At 43.1% G+C, this 18,909-nt stretch overlaps 1 protein-coding gene and 1 pseudogene across 1 annotated transcript in view; both read right to left on the bottom strand.

Annotated features, from left to right (window-relative positions):
• Chmp4c (charged multivesicular body protein 4C) overlaps positions 1–18,909 on the bottom strand; it is a 31,347-nt gene that overhangs the window by 9,950 nt on the left and 2,488 nt on the right. The window lies entirely within an intron of this gene.
• LOC128096120 (60S ribosomal protein L31-like) lies at positions 1,338–18,852 on the bottom strand (annotated as a pseudogene).

Consider the following 18,909-nt stretch of genomic DNA (forward strand, 5'->3'; position numbering starts at 1 on the left):
TGCTCCCTGTATCCCACATCATTCTCATTCTTAGATTTAAAAGATTTTTCTGGAGTGAGTCTTCTTTTGTTCAGGAAAGTATTTTCACACACACACACCCCTAATACATGTAAATGTATAAAGATGGATACATAAAAATTCTCTGAATACCTACATGTCTAAAATGTCTTCACTTTACTTAAAAGTTAAATGTTAATTTAAAGTTTCAAAGACTCGTTCATTAAAGCTATTTCAAGAGTTTTAATATACTATTCCACTGTCTCTGGGTAGTAACATTCCAAAAGCTCGTTTTAACATTTTTTTCTAATATTCATCTGAAAATAGTTAATATTTTATTTTTACCTAGAAGCTATGAGAGTTCACCAGTATATGAATAGGCATTGCCTTTCTTTTTTTAACTAACCATAGGCATTACCTTTTTTTTTAAACTAACCACCTAGTGGGTACTCCCCCCAACACACAACCCCCCCAAACTCCCCACACCCAGGGCTGAAAAAGTCAGTGAACTCTTCCTTGTTTCTGGGGCGTGGTCTCAGGCACTCTTGGGGTCACAGGTCCACTCCCTCTTCATCACTGCAGGCTGTGGGGATGGCACTGACTCTGGGGTCAGCCACGTGCAGATCCGAGCGGTACTTTTTCTTGCAGCCCACGTGCGTGATGCTACTGAGAGTGGGCCGGGCACTCTAGCTGATGGTGGTCCTCAGGTAAGAAGTGGCTGACTCTTGCTGGCCTGACCTCCACCTCGTGGCCTCCATGACCCCTTTGCGGTAGGCCCCAGGCTTCGCTCCCACAGTCTCACTGCACATCAGCCTATTGTAGCACAAGGCTTACTGGGGTCATCTGCTTCTCCCTCTTGACCAGGAGTTCCCCAACCATTCATTGCAGATGTGCGGACATGGCGGTGGTTCTTCTGGCTATGGTGGCTGGATACTTCCGTATTATAGAGTCAGGTCTACCTTCAGCTTGAGAAAATGATTTTCTATTGTGTCCTTCGTTTCTTCTCCTCTTTTATTCCTATGTACTCTCTTCAGAAATCCTTAATTTTTATTAGCTATATCTTTTTTTATTTTATTAGGTATATCTTTGCTCCCTTAGTGAACGTTCTCTTTTTTGTTTCTCTCTTTCAAAATCCCTATAAGTCTAAACACTGTCTTCATTAACATCTCTGTATTTTTTATAGACGTTCTAGGACTCCTTGACTCTGTTTTCTAGATCCCTAACTTATCTTCAGCTATATTCGTTTCTGCTGATTTTTTTAAAGTGTTTTGTTTGTTGTGACAGTAGTTTGTGTTTCAGATTGGTAACTCTAACACTCAGTTCTCATCCACGACCTATATCTATAGATGTTTGAACACGGTAACAGAGACATAGTTTACCATAGTATACAACTTGCTTGGAGAACTCTCATCCTTATTAAATTTTCTGGACAAACGCACATAGATACAATACGGAACACTCCTTATTGCTCTAGCCTTGGCAGCTTTATTGAGCCTAGTATCAGTGTGCACTTCTGAAGTCCTAATAGCCTTTGTGACAAAGTTGCAGATTTCTCTGAGTGCCTGAGAGGTACATGTCCTGAAGGCCACTCATGGATGCTCTTATGAATATCCATGGTGTATTCTGGCATCACTATCTCCTTGATAGAAGAGCAACCCTTCTTTTGTTCAACATGCTTCTTTGCAGGAAACTTTCTGGTGGACCCAAGTTGGAAAGAAAGTTGTTTGAGTTTTTTGAGATAGAGTCTTGTGTGACCCAAGCTGGCCCTGAACTCCTGATCCTCCTGATTCTGCCTCCCAAGTCATGATGTTAATATATACCACCACACCTCGCCTTCAATGATGTTTTTAATTTCTAAGAACATTTTCTAGTTTCCTAGTAGCTGACTAATGTCAGCCTGCTCTTGCCTCACAGATGCAATGACCTCTTCAGTCTTCCTGCATGCTAACCAAAGTTTGATAACCTTTTTATTCCAAACATTTTCTGTCTTCTGGGCCCATTGCTTGCTTTACTTAAGATACATTTTGTTCATGCAACTGCCTTCTCTTGACATTCTTATCTTCTACAGGTTCATATTTGTAAATTAAAGATTAGAGAAGAGTACGTTATGTGTGTTGTTATATAAGATATTTCCTAGAGTAGGCCATGGTCCTGTGCAGGAAGGGCCATGCTTTCTGTGCATAGAAGGGCATAATACTCAGCTGGTGATTCCTGCACTTGCTATTAAAGGCTTTCCTGTGAGTTTGGGATGTTTTCGCCTTCTTTGCAAACACTAGTGACCCTCCCTGCCCTCCCTGCTCCCTGCCCACTTGTCCAGCTGGAGCTCAAGGTCTACTTAGGCTCTCCTCTCTCTTTCCCTCTTCAGATGCAACATCCACAGTTGGAGCCCTTGATAAGCAGCATCTACATTTTAATTACAGACTAGATCTTATTTATGAGACCTGTCCTTTAGGGAATATCTAAAACTATTTCTTTAAGTTAATTGGTCTAATGTCCTTGCTATAATATCACACTTAAGTAAGGCTGAGCACATTAATGACCAGGCTGGGTGAGGGACTGTCAGTGCACAAGGAAAATGGCCAAATGACACCCTCTTTTGTCACACTGCCCATGGATTCTGAACTACTGTTGGTCTATGACACTAGTGTGTGGTCATTTACAAAGTCTGTTCCACCCCACCTCACCTGTGCCTGATTATAAACGCTTTGAAAACAGATAGAACCCATTATGACCAGAACCTCCTCCAATTGTTGGTGCATAGTCAACCAAATACACAACAAAAACTAATCATTTTCTATAAATCTCAGGGTGGTGGTTTGAATAAGAATGGCCCCATGGGCTCATATATTTGTATGCTTAGTCACCACAGAGCAGAACTGTAGCTAGAGTTTTCCTGCCTGGCCCACAGTCAGGACAAATCCCTCTCACCCGCCAGTCCCACAGCCGCTCAGACCCGACCAAGTAAACACAGAGACTTATATTGGTTACAAACTGTATGATCGTGGCAGGCTTCTTGCTAATTGTTCTTATAGCTTAAATTAATCCATTTCTATTAATCTATACCTTGCCACATGGCTCGTGGCTTACCGGCATCTTCACATGCTGTTTGTCATCATGGCGGCTGGCAGTGTCTCTCTGACTCAGCCTTCCACTTCCCAGCTTTATTCTCCTCCTTGTCCCGCCTACACTTCCTGCCTAGCCACTGGCCAATCAGTGTTTTATTTATTGACTAATCAGCAACACATTTGCCATACAGAACATCCCACAGCACAGAACTGTTAGAAAGGATTAGAAGGATTAGGAGGTGTGGTCTTGTTGGAGGAAGTATATTACTGAGAGTTGGCTTTAAGGTTTCAAAAGCCCATGACAGGCCCAGATTCTCTCTCTCTGCCTGAGGATTGGGATGTAAAACCAGCACCATGTCTGCCTGTGTGCTGCCATGGACTGCCATGACAATAATGGACTAAGCCTCTGAAATTGTAAGCAAGCCCCCAATTAAATGCTGTATTTTATAAGGGTTGCCTTGGTCATGGTGTCTCTTCACAGCCAGACTGGGGGTAGGTGACTTATGAGATTTATGGCATTTGATCCTCAATGAATAACAAGAGAAGGCAATAGTATTAGCTATTTTACAGGAGGAGCAATGAATGAGCATTAATTGAAAATTGCCATAACTCTCTGGCCCTGTATAATAGCACAATACCATAGGAAATATATGACCCTCAAGCCTGGAGTGTGAGTCTTCTATGACTTTATATATACCTGCTAAATAATTAGCTATCTATATAACATTCCCAATTAATGAGTTTGTACATCTTATTTGTAATTACCACTGACAAACTGCCCACTGCTTTCAGGATAACTTCCAACATGAACACAATATGATAAAACATCTCCATATTTCCATAGGTACAACAAACAATGCTATTCAGTAGAGTATCCTAAGAAGCTAAACTCCAAATGCACACCTCTACTCAACATCTTGGAAGTAGAAGCCCAGTGTATCATCCCTGTCTTACCAGGCTGGTTCAAGGTCTGTGCTTAATGAAAACCCAGCACGGCGTTTTGTCCCAAAAGTGTTCTTCATATTTTAAAGAAATCTTTAAGTTCTTCATTAATAAATATGACATATTTATTATTTAAAAACATCTATAATTACTCTTGAAAATCAAGAAACACAATTTGGTACAAGAGAAGCTTTATGGTCTGTGCCTGGGATTTAGTTCTACCTCAAGCACTTAACCTGGGTGCATATTGACCTAGGTGTGTGATCTTCTCTAGTCTTGTAACATTCCTCTCCCAGATAATAAAAGTCACACCCAGAGGACAACAGAACACTGTGCTCTGGAGCTTGTGATTTCAAATCTCTGACTTTATATAAATTTTGTAGTTGCATGGAAAAAAGACATCGAGTTTTTAGGCATTAGGCTAAATAAATATGAAAAATATCATTGCAGTGTCTAAAACAAAGATTTAGAACATCATGATCATTTCCTTCATGGGTAGTCAGAATCCCACAGATGGAGCTACAACATACAACACCCAACCTTACCCATGTTATTTATCAGACACTATTTTATTTGCATGCATGTCCATGTGCACCTGTGGGGGGTGCACACTTGCCACTGCGTGCATGTGGAGGTCAGAGGGCAGTCTTCAAGAGTCGGTTCTCATCTTCCACCTTGTTGAGGCAAGGTCTCTCTTTTTATTCCTGCCACTATACAGCAGTGTAATGCAGGCTAGCCGGCTCACCTGATTCTCCTGTGTTTCACATTCGAATTCTAAATGCCTAAGCCAACATATTGTTTCTTGCATTCAAAACACTTGGGAGAAATGTGAAAAATTCATCTAGATTTGGCATCTCAACTCTGCAGTATAATTCCGGATTCTGCAAACTACAGATATGCCAGAGTCCCAAACTCAGAAGTCAACTAGAAATGAAAATGGGTGAGGCAGAGAGAAAGTCACTGAAAAAGCCAGCTTTGTTTTCTCTTCGAGAGAGAGTAAAAAGGTTCTGTACAATGATGTTGATGGTGATGGTAATAATCATAATAATCATGGTGCCAGGATGGCAAGACATGGCACTAGACACGGGCCTCCATCTCAGAACACTAAGAGGCGAGGCCCTGTGACATGGGAGTATAGCCTTGTCTTAGCAGATGTAGAACAGCTGGCTCTGTCCACTGAGGCCACTCAATCATGTGTTCCAAAGAAGCAAGGCATCTAGATGTGCATTCAGAATTGAAATTGGAAGTGTTTATCTTAATCCTGTGTGAATAAAGCCAACAGCTTCTGTGTTGTTGAGTCTGATCCCAAGACACTTGAAAACCAATGTGGCTTTTTCCTGGCACATTAAAGCTTCTCTCTCAATCATTAAGACAAGAGCTGTCAGTTCCTAAAAGACAAGAAGTACAAGTCAGTCTCTCCACGAGCTGCTGTTACATGGAGTGATGACGCCACTGATCCAGCTGGAGTGGTCTTGATTTGGGTTCCCCGTGCACAATGTGAGAGAGAAACAACTGTCTTTTTTTTTTTCCAGAGGCAAACAAGAGTGACAAGCAAGCATTGCTCTGATTTGTCAAAGGACACTCTCGGAACCATGTAATTTAACTCACTTTGAAGGTCTAATTCAATCCTCCAACCTCCTGCGTGTGCTCTTGAGTAGCTCCTGAGATCTGGACAATAGTCTTTCTACAACAATGGCACCTATTGTACTCTCTTCTGGGTGAGGAACAGCCAGGGGTTTGTCTCCTCCCCCAGCAGTTATGTGCCCTCGGCTGGAGAGCTGCAGAACCTGTGTACTACTAACAGGACACCTGCCGGAACATTTCAACCACTCACTGGGGACTGGGGCTGAAATCTAAGAATTATCCACGCAATCCAAAATTAAATCAGTCTACCATGTCGCCAAAGGAGGAAGGTTTTCAGAAATCAGTGTCACATAATTTAACACAGCAAAAAGAGTTGCCACTTCATTGTTCATATTATAAGTAAGACATCCTTCTAGGCCTGGACTGCTGCTAGGGCCCATCTCTGGGCTCATGGCTCTGATGCAGCTGTGGTTTCTGTTGATCTCTGTGGCTCCTGATACCACCAAAGGCAGAGAGGACAGGGCTGTTCAAAGTTGGCCCGCCCCTCACTGAAGCTGAAGGCTGAAGCACTCAGGGAAGAAGGTCCTACACCTCACCTAGTCAGCACAATAGAGCTGACCCTGTTCTTAGGGTTATGGGTGAGCTGGCCCTGAGGGTGTGAGAATGGGGGAGTAGGTAGCTCTCCTCTCATAGACTATGTGGTGGCATGGATAAGGGAAAGATGTGGTGATATTGTAGTCCCCAAAATATTATGCACCCTAATAAACTTATCTGGGGTCAGAGAACAGAACAGACACTAGATAAACATAGAGGCCGGAAAATGGTGGCACACACACACACACACACACACACACACACACACACACACCTTCATTCTGGAGGCAGAGTGAGTTCAAAGCCACACTGGAAACAGCCAGGCATGGTGACATAGGCCTTTAATCCCAGGAAGTGATGGCAGGAAGCAGAAAGGTATATAAGGCGTAAGGACCAGGAACTAGAGTCTGTTAAGCTTTTAGGTTTTTAGCAGCAGTTCAGCTGAGATCCATTCGGATGAGGACACAGAGTTTTCCAGTTTGAGGAAACAAGATCAGCTAAGGAGTTGGTGAGGTGAGGTGGCTGTGGCTTCTTCTGTTTTTACTGATCTTTCAGCGTTCACCCCAATACCTGGCTCTGGGTTTGTTTTTACTAGTAAGACTTTCAAACAATTCATGCTACAGAAAGATGCCCTCTTCCCCTCGCTCCTCACTCCTCGCCCCTCACCAGCTGCAGCAGGTGGGGAACCTGACCCAACCCCTCACCAGCTGACCCTGTTTACAAGGGCACAGGTGAGCTACCCCCAAGAATGTGAGCATGAGAGATTGGGTCCACCTCTCATTTGCCAAATGGCAGCATGGGCAGGGAAGAGATGCTCTATTCCCCCACCCCTCTATGCCTGAGGTAGGTGGGAGAGCTGACCTTGAGGTCATAAGTGCTGGAGAGCTGCTCCTGCCCCTCGCCAGCTGCAGCACTCACCCCTCTCCACCTGTGACAGATAAGAGGGCTGACCTTCCCCCTTACCAGCTGCATCACTCAGGAAAGCAGGCCCTGCTCCTCACCTGGGCAGCACAGGAGGAGCTGACCCTGTTGGCAGAGGCGTGGGTGAGCTGGCCCTGAGGGTAGGAGAGTGGGATAGCTGACTATGTGGTAGTGAGGGTGAGATAAGATGCCCTCCCCACTTGCCCCTGCCACCCATGGTGGATGGAGGAGCTGACCCTCCCCTTTACCAGCTGCAGCACTCAGGAAATTGGGCCCTGCACCTCACCTGGGCAGCACAGCAGAGCTGACCCTAATGATGGAGGGATGGGTGAACTGGCCTGAGAACAGGAGCATGGGAGATTTGGTCCTGACCTTCATGTGCCATATGGTGTTGCAGACAGGGAAGAGATGGCCTCCTCCCCACCCACCCCCTGCCACTAACACCTGTGGTGAGTGGGAGAGGTGGAGCTGAGGTCAGAAGAGTGGGAGAGCTTGCCCTGCCCCTCACCAGCTCTGCAGCACTCAGGAGAGCGGCCCCTGCAACCTGCCTGGGCAACACAGTAGAGCTCGCTCTGATGATCTAAGTGTGGGAGAGCAGACCCTGAGGCCCTGAAAGCAGGAGAATTGGCCCCACCGCCTGCTCATGGCTGCAAGCAGCTAACCAGCTGGAGCAATGCTGGAGAGATCACCCTGGTGGTTAGGACAGGGAAGAGTTGGCAGGCTGACCAATCCTGCAACTACCCAGGCCCAGAACCAGGGTTATGAGTTGGCCCACCCCAACATCCATCCCATCTATGATCTGCAGGAGCATGGGGTCCTGCAGACCCAAAGCTGCAGGATCTCCACAACACAGGGCAACAACAGGATATCCAAGAGGAGTCCCAGTGAGGGCCCAGCATCAATAGTGTAGCAGAAACCAGAGGCCTCGAACCAGACCAATGACTCTTTACAATGAACAGTTACAAGTAAAGATGTAGAGAAAAGGGTTTACTGCATGGCTCACACTGTCACACTACAGCTTCCATGACAGGATTTTTCCTTTCTACCTTTTTTTCTTTTTTCTTATTTTCTCTTAAATTTTTTTTATTGGGAGCTGTTGCAAGGGCAGAGGGTGGATACAATACGAAGGGAGGGGAAATGAATGAGATTAAGATGCATGATGTGAAAGACACAAAGAATAATTAAAAGAAAGTTAAAAAAATAAGTAAGAGAGCTTGACTTTAAAGGTTAGTCTATTCCCTTTCATCCAAGGTGTATAAATAGGGCCATTTTTAAACCATAAGAACCTTTGAGGAAGCCGGGCAGTGGTGGGGCACGCCTTTAATCCCAGCACTCGGGAGGCAGAGGCAGGCGGATCTTGGTGAGTTCGAGGCCAGCCTGGTCTACAGAGTGAGTTCCAGGCCAGGCTCCAAAACTACACGGAGAAACCCTGTCTCGGAAAAAAAAAATTTTTAAAAAGAACCTTCGAGGAGCCAGCAAATGCAGTAAACATAGGTAAGCCTGTTTGTGAACTGTTCACCTGATTGCCCTTCTCTTGTCCAGAAGTGGATAATGAACTCTAGGGAAGAACTAAATAATGAGGCTCCGAAAACTCGGCCAAGTTATGATGGTGCTTAAGAGACGGATGTCATACAAAATTGGTTATGTCACCTTCTGTTTTTTACCGGAAAGTCGCATGATCATGTTTTACTGGGGAATTTTAGTGTGAGCCCTGTTCTTACACATACACAAATTATTGACTAGGAAACGCCTCCGTAAGGGCACATGGCTTTGATTCCCACAATACAATTTAAACAGTACTGTTCAAAGTCATGGGTGAAATTCAAAACAGCCGAGGAAACAATATAAAGTTTAAAGATTTTTGCCCAGGATCATCCCATTATGAATTTTCCTGAACTTTTACACTTTCAATAAATGTTCTTTATTCATTCATTTCAGTCTCTTAAGTACATACTGAGTATCTACCATATGCCTGGCACTGTTAGGCCAGGACAAAGAAATAAGTGACGATTTCAGTATAAGGCAAGACATGAAATGGGCACTTAATCATCTATTCCGCATTCCATAAGCCATACACATTTATTATGGATGGGGTGGGGCTCAGTGAGAGAGGATTTGTGAAGTACTTTGGAGGCCCTGTGGAAAAACAGGGGAGGTGGCATTTATTACCAGTATGTAATGAGCACTGTGCCCGTGGGTACTAACATGCATAAATTACATTTGGTCTCCAGTGATAGAAGATGTAATGGAGAAAAACAGGAGAGATCTACAAGGTAGAGCAGGCACACAGATATTTCAAAGCTCTCTACACATGTTCTCAATGTGCTGATCAATAAAATGCATGACTTCTACCCAACTGCAAATCTCAGACCAATGTGAACTTTCTGGCTTGGATAGATGGGAAACCAGGAACTATATACCTTGAAAATAACAGCAAATCACACCAGCTGGTCTCTATGTATAACCTACATATTTTCAGAGGTCTCCCAGGTAGTAAATTTCATAAAGAGGGTAAATAGCAAGCTTGAAAAAAAAAAAAAAAAGCTAGACCACAACAGTGATGTGTGGGTTTATGTATTTTGGGAAGATAGATGTGGGGATGGTAAAAGAGAATGAAACTGGAAAAATAAATGAACAGTATTCTGAGGCCGGAGCACTTGGAAGTGGTATGTTCTGTAAGCAAACCACTAATTCGGAACCAATTTTAAAACATAAGTGACTGATTAATATCACACAATATAAACCATTAGAAAGCCAGGGTGATCAGTACACTCTTTCATCTTCAGAGAGAGAGAGAGAGAGAGAGAGAGCAAATGAACCAAGAAAATTGAAATTATTTTCTGATAAAAATGAAGCTTATGTCCTCATTCTAGAGATGAGATCAGAGTATCACGGAACAGAATATTAGAGGAGGTAAATCTAGGAGAGAAAATTCATGATTCAAAAAATGCTAGTGTCCTCTAGTTGTCAAAAATGTAAGCACAAAAGACAAATTTCAAATGCCCAGCAAAATTCTCTTTCCTTATAATTGATTTTTTCAGAGACCAATTGCCAAGGAGGTGAAGTACTCAGTTATTGGAGCAACATACAAATAAATTCATTAAAATCTGCTTGATATTCTTTGTAAAAAGCCAATTAATTGTTTGACTCCAGGCAGAATACATAACTAACCGGAAGTGTTTATTTTTATTTGCTACTAGTGTTATTCATAACCTCACAAATTAGTAAACTTTATGGATCATTTATGACTTAAAATGTAGGGGAAATGTATGAGTATGAAACTAGTGGATATTAACAGAAAAATGTCAGGAATGGCAACTGTGCTTAACTTTACAGGGGAGATATGCTTCCGGATGTAATATACTTGGCATATAGAACATGCTTGTATAATCACTTTATGCGTATTTAATATGGTTCTATATTGTAATTGTAAAAAGTATTACAAGAAATTACAGCTTTAAAGTACAAAATGATTAACAAATACTTGATTGAGTAATTTAATCAGTAGGGGCTGGAGAGACTGCTCAGTGGTTAAGAGCACTGGCTGCTCTTCCAGAAGGCCAAGTTCAATTCCCAACACCCACAGTGACTCACAACTGTCTGTAACTCCAGATTCAGAGGTTCCAACGCCATCTTCTGGCCTCTGTGGACACAAGGCATGTGATGCACAGGCAAAACACCCACACATATAAAATAAAAATGAGTTATAATAATCATAATAATTTTATTATCCAAAATTTCTATTCATTTCTATTCACCTAGTATAAATTTGTAAACTTTACTTCATTTAAGATAGATATCAAATTTCAACTTTTTTAATCAAGAATTTAACTTCTAATTAAGATTTTCAACTCTACCAGAGAATGACTTCCTTTTCTTTGCCTGTAATTTTAAAAATCACTGTTCATGCTTGCTTGCTTGAGTGTTTTCTTTCCGGGATAGTGATTAACTGTGTTGGTGTTTTGAGTCAATAGCAGGCTAGATTGAGGAAGTGAGGAGGGAGGTTCCACAGAGCTTCGGAAATAAGGGCTTCTCCCATCCTAAAGCACTCTCAGCTGCTCGCTGGAAATGCCTACAAGTCAGAAATGCCTGGAAGCATGCTTAGCAGTGATGGGCAGAGTCAGTGGTGCAGATGTCCGAGCTCCTGTCACATTAAACAATGACCTCAGAGCTTTAGAATGGGTCCTAAATATTTCCTTCCACGCAGTTAGTTCCCTGTGTACTCCAGTTGTCTGAGGGAAGCAGCCAACGTCTGTGATGCAAGAGCCGATCTGAAAATGGTTTATTATGTATTATGCTTGCTTTCCCCCGTTACATTTTCTTTTTCAAATGTTGAAACCGATTGTGTGCTTGTTAGAACTTCTACCAAATAATAATCAGAAAAAGAGAAACTATCATAACCAGTTTCTACTAAATATGAAGGACCAGGTAACTTTACTAAGGTGAAGATCTCAGGAACATGATTTTTAAAAATCCTCAATGTTATCTGTTATTTCAAGAATCTGTGCAGTTTTATCCCTAATAAGTATATTCACATGTTCTTAGGACTACAGAAAGAAAGAAAGAAAGAAAGAAAAAAAGAAGAAAGAAAGAAAGAAAGAAAGAAAGAAAGAAAGAAAGAAGGGAGGGAGGGAGGGAGGGAGGGAGGGAGGGAGGGAGGGAGGGAGGGAGGACAGACAGATTGTGGTGATTTGAATAAGAATGGCCCCCATAGACTCATCACCAGATGTTTGGTTTCCCAATGGAAAAACTGTTTAGGAAGGATTAGGAAGTGAGGCCTTGTTAAAGGAGGTGTCTTACTGGGAGTAGCTTTGAAGCTTCAAAAGCCCACAACAGGCCCAGTCTTACTCTCTCTGCATCCTGCCTGTGGATCAGGATGTCAGGTCTCAGCTACTGGTCCAGTGCCATGCCTGCCTGCCTGCCACCATGCTCCTCACTATGACACCCTCTGAAACTGTAAGCAAGCCCCCAATTAAATGATTCCTCCCATAAGTTGCCTTGGCTATGGCGTCACCTCATAGCAACAGAACAGTAACTAAGACAAACATCAAAACAGATCACTGATGCCCACTACAAAACTGACCTCTGACCTACAAAGCAAGACTCAAAAACTCAAAAAAAAAAAAAAAGTATTAGGTACCATGCCTTAAAGGTCATTGACTCGAGTATACTTTTCTATTATGAAACTAAGTATTCTGAATACCAATAAACACAATGGTAACACTAAGTACACCCATGAGTAGCTCACAGTACCCCCTGCCACAGCTTCTCAGAAGTGTTTAAGGCTTACGAGTCTGGTACAATCACAGAGTCAGTAATAAAGTTTCTACCTAATTCTGACTGACTTTGGCTAAATCAATAAAATGCAAAACAATATAAATCAAAGAAAACTACAAAAATTCATGTCACACATATTTGAAGAAGGACTCAAAAGTCTACACTCAGAGAGGCTGGAAAAGAACATAGCAATTGCTAGAATCCAGTATGACTTCCCAAAGATGAGAACTACTAAAACAACCTCATGGCTTCTTTTCTTGGCAGCATACTGGTACAAGGGAAAGCCACGGGCTACCCATGGCCTTCTAATCCAACCCACAACAGAATCACCCAGAAACAACTGAGCACATCAATCCTGTCGCTCATTCTCAATTTCTTTGGAACAGAGTCTTCTGGTGTGCCATTGTAAAAAGCTCTCCAGTGAGTCTGATGACACTAACACATTACCAGTCCATTAAACGGCATCTGTGAACCACAGATGTGAGCTGATGTTTCAGGTTGGGAAACATCATTTACAAGGTATAGAGAATGTGACTAAAGAAAAGAAAATAACAGAAATAAGATGACAAGGACTAGAAATATAGGTCAGTTGTTTCGTATCTAGATGAATAAAAATTTCTCATCAAGTGTTGATCTGTCAAAGGGCCATCGCAAGGCTTGGCTGAATCTTAGATGAAAGGTGCCGCTATTCTGCAGCAGCCATCTTGGAACGAGGTCTCTCGAAGCAGTAAATATTTATGCAACAATGAAAAAGTCTGATTATAGTTGGTTCAAGTAAATGAAATAGTACACATAAAATATGAAATAAAAGTTTTTAATTCAAAGACAACTGGAGATGTTGTTCAATAAGAATAAATGTTAAATACTAGACATAAGCTTAATATACTGATTTGAACAAGGAAAAGGGATGTAAGTAAGTATGAGAATTGTGGTGGTTTGAATGAAAATGGCTCCCTATAGTCTCATACAGAGCGGCACTACTAAGAGATGTAGCCTTTGAGAGGTGGGCTTTGAGGTTTCAGATGTTCCAGCCAGGTCCAGTGCCACTCTCCCTTCCTGCTGCCTGCCAATACAAACGTAAAATTCTTGGCTACCTCTCCAGCACCATGTCTGCCTCTGTGTTGCCATGCTTCCTGCCATGACGGTAATGGACTAAACCTCTGAACTGTAAGCCAGCCCCAATTAAATGCTTTCCTTTAGAAGAGTTGCTATGGTCATGGTGTCTCTTCACAGCCACATAAACACTAAGATAAGAATTTTTTGCCGGGTGGTGGTGGTGGCGGAGGTGCACGCCTTTAATCCCAGCACTCGGGAAGCAGAAGCAGATGGATCTCTCAGAGTTCGAAGCCAGCCTGGTCTACAGAGTGAATCCAGGACAGGCTTAAAGCTACACAGAGAAACCCTGTCTCAAAGAACCAAAAAAATAATAATAATAATTTGTATTTATTGTTTTTTCTCTCTCTCTGCGTGTGTGTGTGTGTGTGTGTGTGTGTGTGTGTGTGTGTGTGTGTGTGTGTGTGTCACTCTCTCTCTCTCTCTCTGTGATATGTAAATGTGGGCAGCACCCATTCTATGGTGTATGTGTGGAAGTCAGACAACCTTTGCTAGTTGGTTCTCTCCCTTACAGCCATGTGAAGCCCTCTATCTACTCCAGAAAACAAAAACAACAAAAAACAACAACAAACACTTAAGGAACAGCCAAGAAAACAAACAAACAAAAAACCTGGCTCACTCCAAGCTGCACAGTACCTAAGCAAGTGGCTGAGCATGAAAGTTTCATAGAGTCCTTGTCTGGGACCAGAGGGACATGGAGAGAGGGGAAAGTTACAGGTTTTTAAATAAGAGCTTATGTGGGTGGAGTTCTTACGGTTAGTATAGATTCCTGAGGCTAGCATTCTGAGGTTAGCCCATGGCAGGGAGAATGTCCAAGTGGAGCTTCTGGGGCAAGAAGGGGAGGGAGGTTTGTTGTTTTTTTTTTATTTTCCAGCAATTTATTTTGAAGAAGAGAGGAGATAGTTGATTGGGAAGTAATACCTGCATGGATACTGATTAATGTTCTAGTTACAGTTTTCTCCAGGAGCTAGCATACTGAGCGTAGCACAAACCAATCAGATAACAAAAAAGCCAGGAAAACAACATGTGATAATGGCTGATGGTAATGAGTATGGAATAAATCTGAGAACTTCCATAATCTAAGGGAGTCCTAGAACCATGAGAACCAGACACTACTCACACAAGCCAAGCATGGAGTCAACCTAGATGCCCACCAACAGATCAATAGATAGAGAAAATGTAGTGTGCATAATGTGCCAGTTGGCATTCCATCACTGTGATAAGAATACCTGAGAAAATCAACCTGAAAGAGGAAAGGATTCTGTAGCTCATAGTTTCAGACTATGGTCCACAGTCTCTACTACTTAGGACCTGCAGCAAGGCTGGGCATTATGGCAGAGGGGCCGGTGACCTAGAGTCTGATCACTTCATGACAACCAATGAGCAGGGGAATGAGAGGAGAGGTACAGAGGACAAGACAGAACTCCCAAGTGCACACCCCCAAGGATCCACACTCTTCAACGATGCCCCACATACTGAGTTTCTATTCTCTTCCAACAGCCAATCAAGTGATGCCCCACAGTGGATCAATCCACAGAGAAGGTCAGAGAACTAATGATAAAAAAAAATCCAAAGCCCACCTTACACATTGCTAAACTGGGCCCCCTTTACCATGTGGCCTTTGGGGAAGATTCTAAATACAAACAACAATGTATACACCAGAGATTGTGGCCATACAGAACAGTGAAATTCTCTTGAATGCAAGCAAATGGATTGTTTTAAAAGATTTCATATTAAGCAAAATAAGCCACACACAGAAAAAAAAATATCTCATGTTTTCACTCATATATGGAAACCAAACAAATGATTGAAAGTAGAAATGGGACTATTAGGGACAGGGAGAAAAACTGGGGAGAGGATAGGAAAAAAGAGGATGGGCTCATTAAAATTGATTTCTGTGTATAACTGTATATAGTATATAGAAATGAGACAGTGAAACCTACTAATTTGTACAATTAACATGCATTATTAATAATAATAGTAAACCATAAGAACAGTATGAACTTCCTTTAGAAGCTAACTCAGGGCGCTAATGAGGTCCCGTGAGGAGCTCCTCACATGTTTCTTCTGGAGTAAACGGAGGGGATGGGAAGTAGACGGTTCTCATCCAGGCTTCTGAATGACAACAGGAGAAACAATGGAAGAAAACAATAGCAGTGAGTCCCCCGGTTTAGTGGCTCGCTGAATAACAAGCCACAGCTTCCTAAGTCTAGTGGAGATCAGAATCGCTGGCTGTGCTCCAAGCTCAGGGTGGGATCTTGGAGTATCCCGGGTATCTGGGAGTGAACATTTTAGTAAGCATCCGGACAGGGTACAAATGCTATGGCCAAAGAGCCACATGCTTTCTCTCCAGAAAGGAGGTCATCGGGTAAGCTAGCTCTCCCAGGAGGCTTTCTCCACGGTCCTGCAGTCTACGGCTGTCTCACTTTACCTGAGCTGTGTGTGCGTGCGTTTGCCCTCACAGGACTGGCATTCGACCAGCTGGCTGCTTGGTAGCTCTCTTTACACCAAAGTCGCCAGTGTCTGGGGTGGGAGACTTTGGCAAAGACAGCTATCCCACCAAGTTAAATCAACAGTACAGAGGGTTCCTCCCACTGAGGTACGAGTGGCCTGTGCACACAGTCCCACTCCATATGGATACAAGCCCAGTGCACTAGTCTGCATCCGGATTCCAACAGAAACTTCGACCTTGTCCATTCACAGCTTGTTTCCACAGAGGACTCCGCTTGCAGACTCACCACCCCCAAACAGACCCCTGGAGAGGAGAGCCAAAGGCTCCAGCACCATATTTCACTGGAATCGTGTAAAATGCCACCGGAGTGGTTTTGCCCAAATCCGCTTACCTTGTCTCGACTGTTTCTATCAGCACGCTCAATGCCTATGGCCTACAGATAACCCTCACGTGGACCCACACCATCTCATATAATTACATACTTGGAGTTCCTGCTCCAAACGTGTGATTTGGGGCCCTGGACAAGATAAGCAGTAGGGCCAGGACTAGTCAGGAGAAGGAGCCACAAAGTCATCAAGCCAGGGTAGCACTCACTGCGAGGGTCACAGTACCCTGTCCCAGGCATTTCACCAGCCTCTCTCTAGGCCCAGCATAGCAAGCCAGCCTTAGCACAAGAAAGGTCTTCAAGAGATTGAAAATGGGGAAGTTGAGGCAAGGGAGACTTGGAGAAGTGACTACTGTCCTCAAATATATAAATGATATGGAGCTTTAGCCAATGCTATTCTGGAAGACAAGATTTAAGGCAATTTCAACTTTAAAAAGTTGTTACAGACTGGGGGCTGATGATGCTTTACCCAGTGATGTCCTCATCCACACAGCTCTGAGTGTCTGTGACATCACTGTCATATGAGAAGGAACTAAACAGGCCAGCTGACTGGTCTGGGGACATTAAAGCTGCAAAGTTACAGTGGGGACTGTATCAAAGCAGGGCTGACTGCTCTAAAGCCCAAGCTCTGAACTCCAACACCAAACACTCTGTGTCAAGTTATAACAATTAAATTGGAATATTGTATTTTAGCAGAATCCCCAGCCATCTATCTGGGATGTTATAAAACAGACCTTAAGAAGAAATAAGAACAGACACCTCCAAGGGGTATTACCAAGCCAACACGTCAGCAGGGGTTTGAAGTATGCTGAGATACAATGCACTTCAGCTTCAGAGGCCACCAGCCTGGGGCACCAAGAGTTAGGTTGCTTGCCCTATCTCAAGGAAGCATACAAATACTCATTGTCCTTGGGTCCTGGGATGGGAAAAGTCCAGAAAGCTGGGGAGAAGGACAGACCTGAAATTTCCCCCTCATTAACATTAGAAAATTACAATGGACTGAGATTTCCCACCCAGAACTAGGCATAAGGGCAGCATCAGCTAGAAGCCCTTTTTTGAAAACCTGATACCTGAGCCCATTCCAAGCAGTTAGCTCTGAATCCCTAGGGCCAAGACTCCAGTGTTCAGGTGACTTCAATAGACAGGCGGGATGAAACATTGCTCCGGGTGACACGGCAAAGAAGTAGGCAAAGAATTAAGTGATGTATGATAAGTCTGATGTGCCCAAAACAGACCACTAGCCACAAAGCAAGAGTTCCCGCAACCTGAATAAACTGCATTTAAACATCTCTGGCCTCCTAAAGTTTTTAATTAAATTATAAATCTTGTCCCAACTGTTTACTCTTTGGGACCATGAGGTCCTTGACTATCATGATACCTCAGGGGCCGCAGAACCCATTTGGTTGTGTGTGCGTAGTCACACTTTCTGGAACATGGCAATGATAACCTCTAAAGAAGTGTGAGGTCAGAAGTCAGAGTTAGCTACTTCTGCATTTCCTCGATGCTAGTTATAACTCAACCAATTTTCAGGAAAAACAGATCTGCATGTAGTTGTTAAACAACCATCCAGCAGTAAGTTGGCAAAGCAATATCTAATTTATGAGATCAGTGTAGCCCTAACTCTGTCCTTTTGGGTGCTCCAGTACACGATGATTAAAATACTGAGGCAGGCAGTGACAGTCCCCAGAATGTGCCCTGTGGGAGGAACATTCCATCAGAATCTACCTCAACCAGTGACCAGACGCTATGACCAATTTGAGATCAAACAGGTACCATGCTGATATTTACTTATGGGTTCGAAAGTTTTCCATCACCTGTTCAAACCTGGGGGACTGAAAAGTATCCCTAAACAATTGTAGTAAACCCACACATCTTTTAACACGTGTTATGCCTATTTAAAAACTAGCCAGGAGTGGTGAGGCATGCCTTTAATCCCAGAACTTGGAGGACAGGGGCAGGCTGATCTCTTTGAATTCAAGGCTAGTCTAGAACTACACTGATGTCCACTAAACTTAAGGACTTATAATTTAATATTCAAAGAGCTGGTAAATTGGAGTGACTCTTTTCTTCCTATTTCTCTTCTGTTGTTATTCATAAACCTGAATGAGAAACATCTACTTCCCATGCCCGCCCTCTGCTTACTCCAGAAGAAACATGTGAGGAGCTCCTCACGGGGCCTCATTAGCACCCTGAGTTAGCTTCTTAAGGAAGTTCATATGGGTCTTATTATACAGATTATTTGGCATGTAGTTCAGAGCTTGGGCTTCAGAGAAGTCTGCCCTGGGTTGACTTATTGTCTAAACTGTTGCATAGAGAATTCCAGGTCTCAGATAGATAGATGATAGATAGATAGATAGATAGATAGATAGATAGATAGATAGATAAAATAAATAGATGTTACTCATCTCACCAGTAATGCTAAGCTCCCTTCGGGTACTCACAATGCTGCCAAAGCTTCCCACGGTGTAGAGACGTTCATCATTGGAGAACTTGTGGTTTCTGATGTCATGCTCCCTGGCCATTCAGCTAGGATGCTGACACGTTAGGTGGCTAGCTATAGAAGCAAAGCTTCCACTAAA

This window comes from Peromyscus californicus, unplaced genomic scaffold, assembly GCF_007827085.1.
Source record: "Peromyscus californicus insignis strain IS unplaced genomic scaffold, ASM782708v3 Scaffold_5__1_contigs__length_169319896, whole genome shotgun sequence".
In the NCBI taxonomy this organism is placed as follows: Eukaryota; Metazoa; Chordata; class Mammalia; order Rodentia; family Cricetidae; genus Peromyscus; species Peromyscus californicus.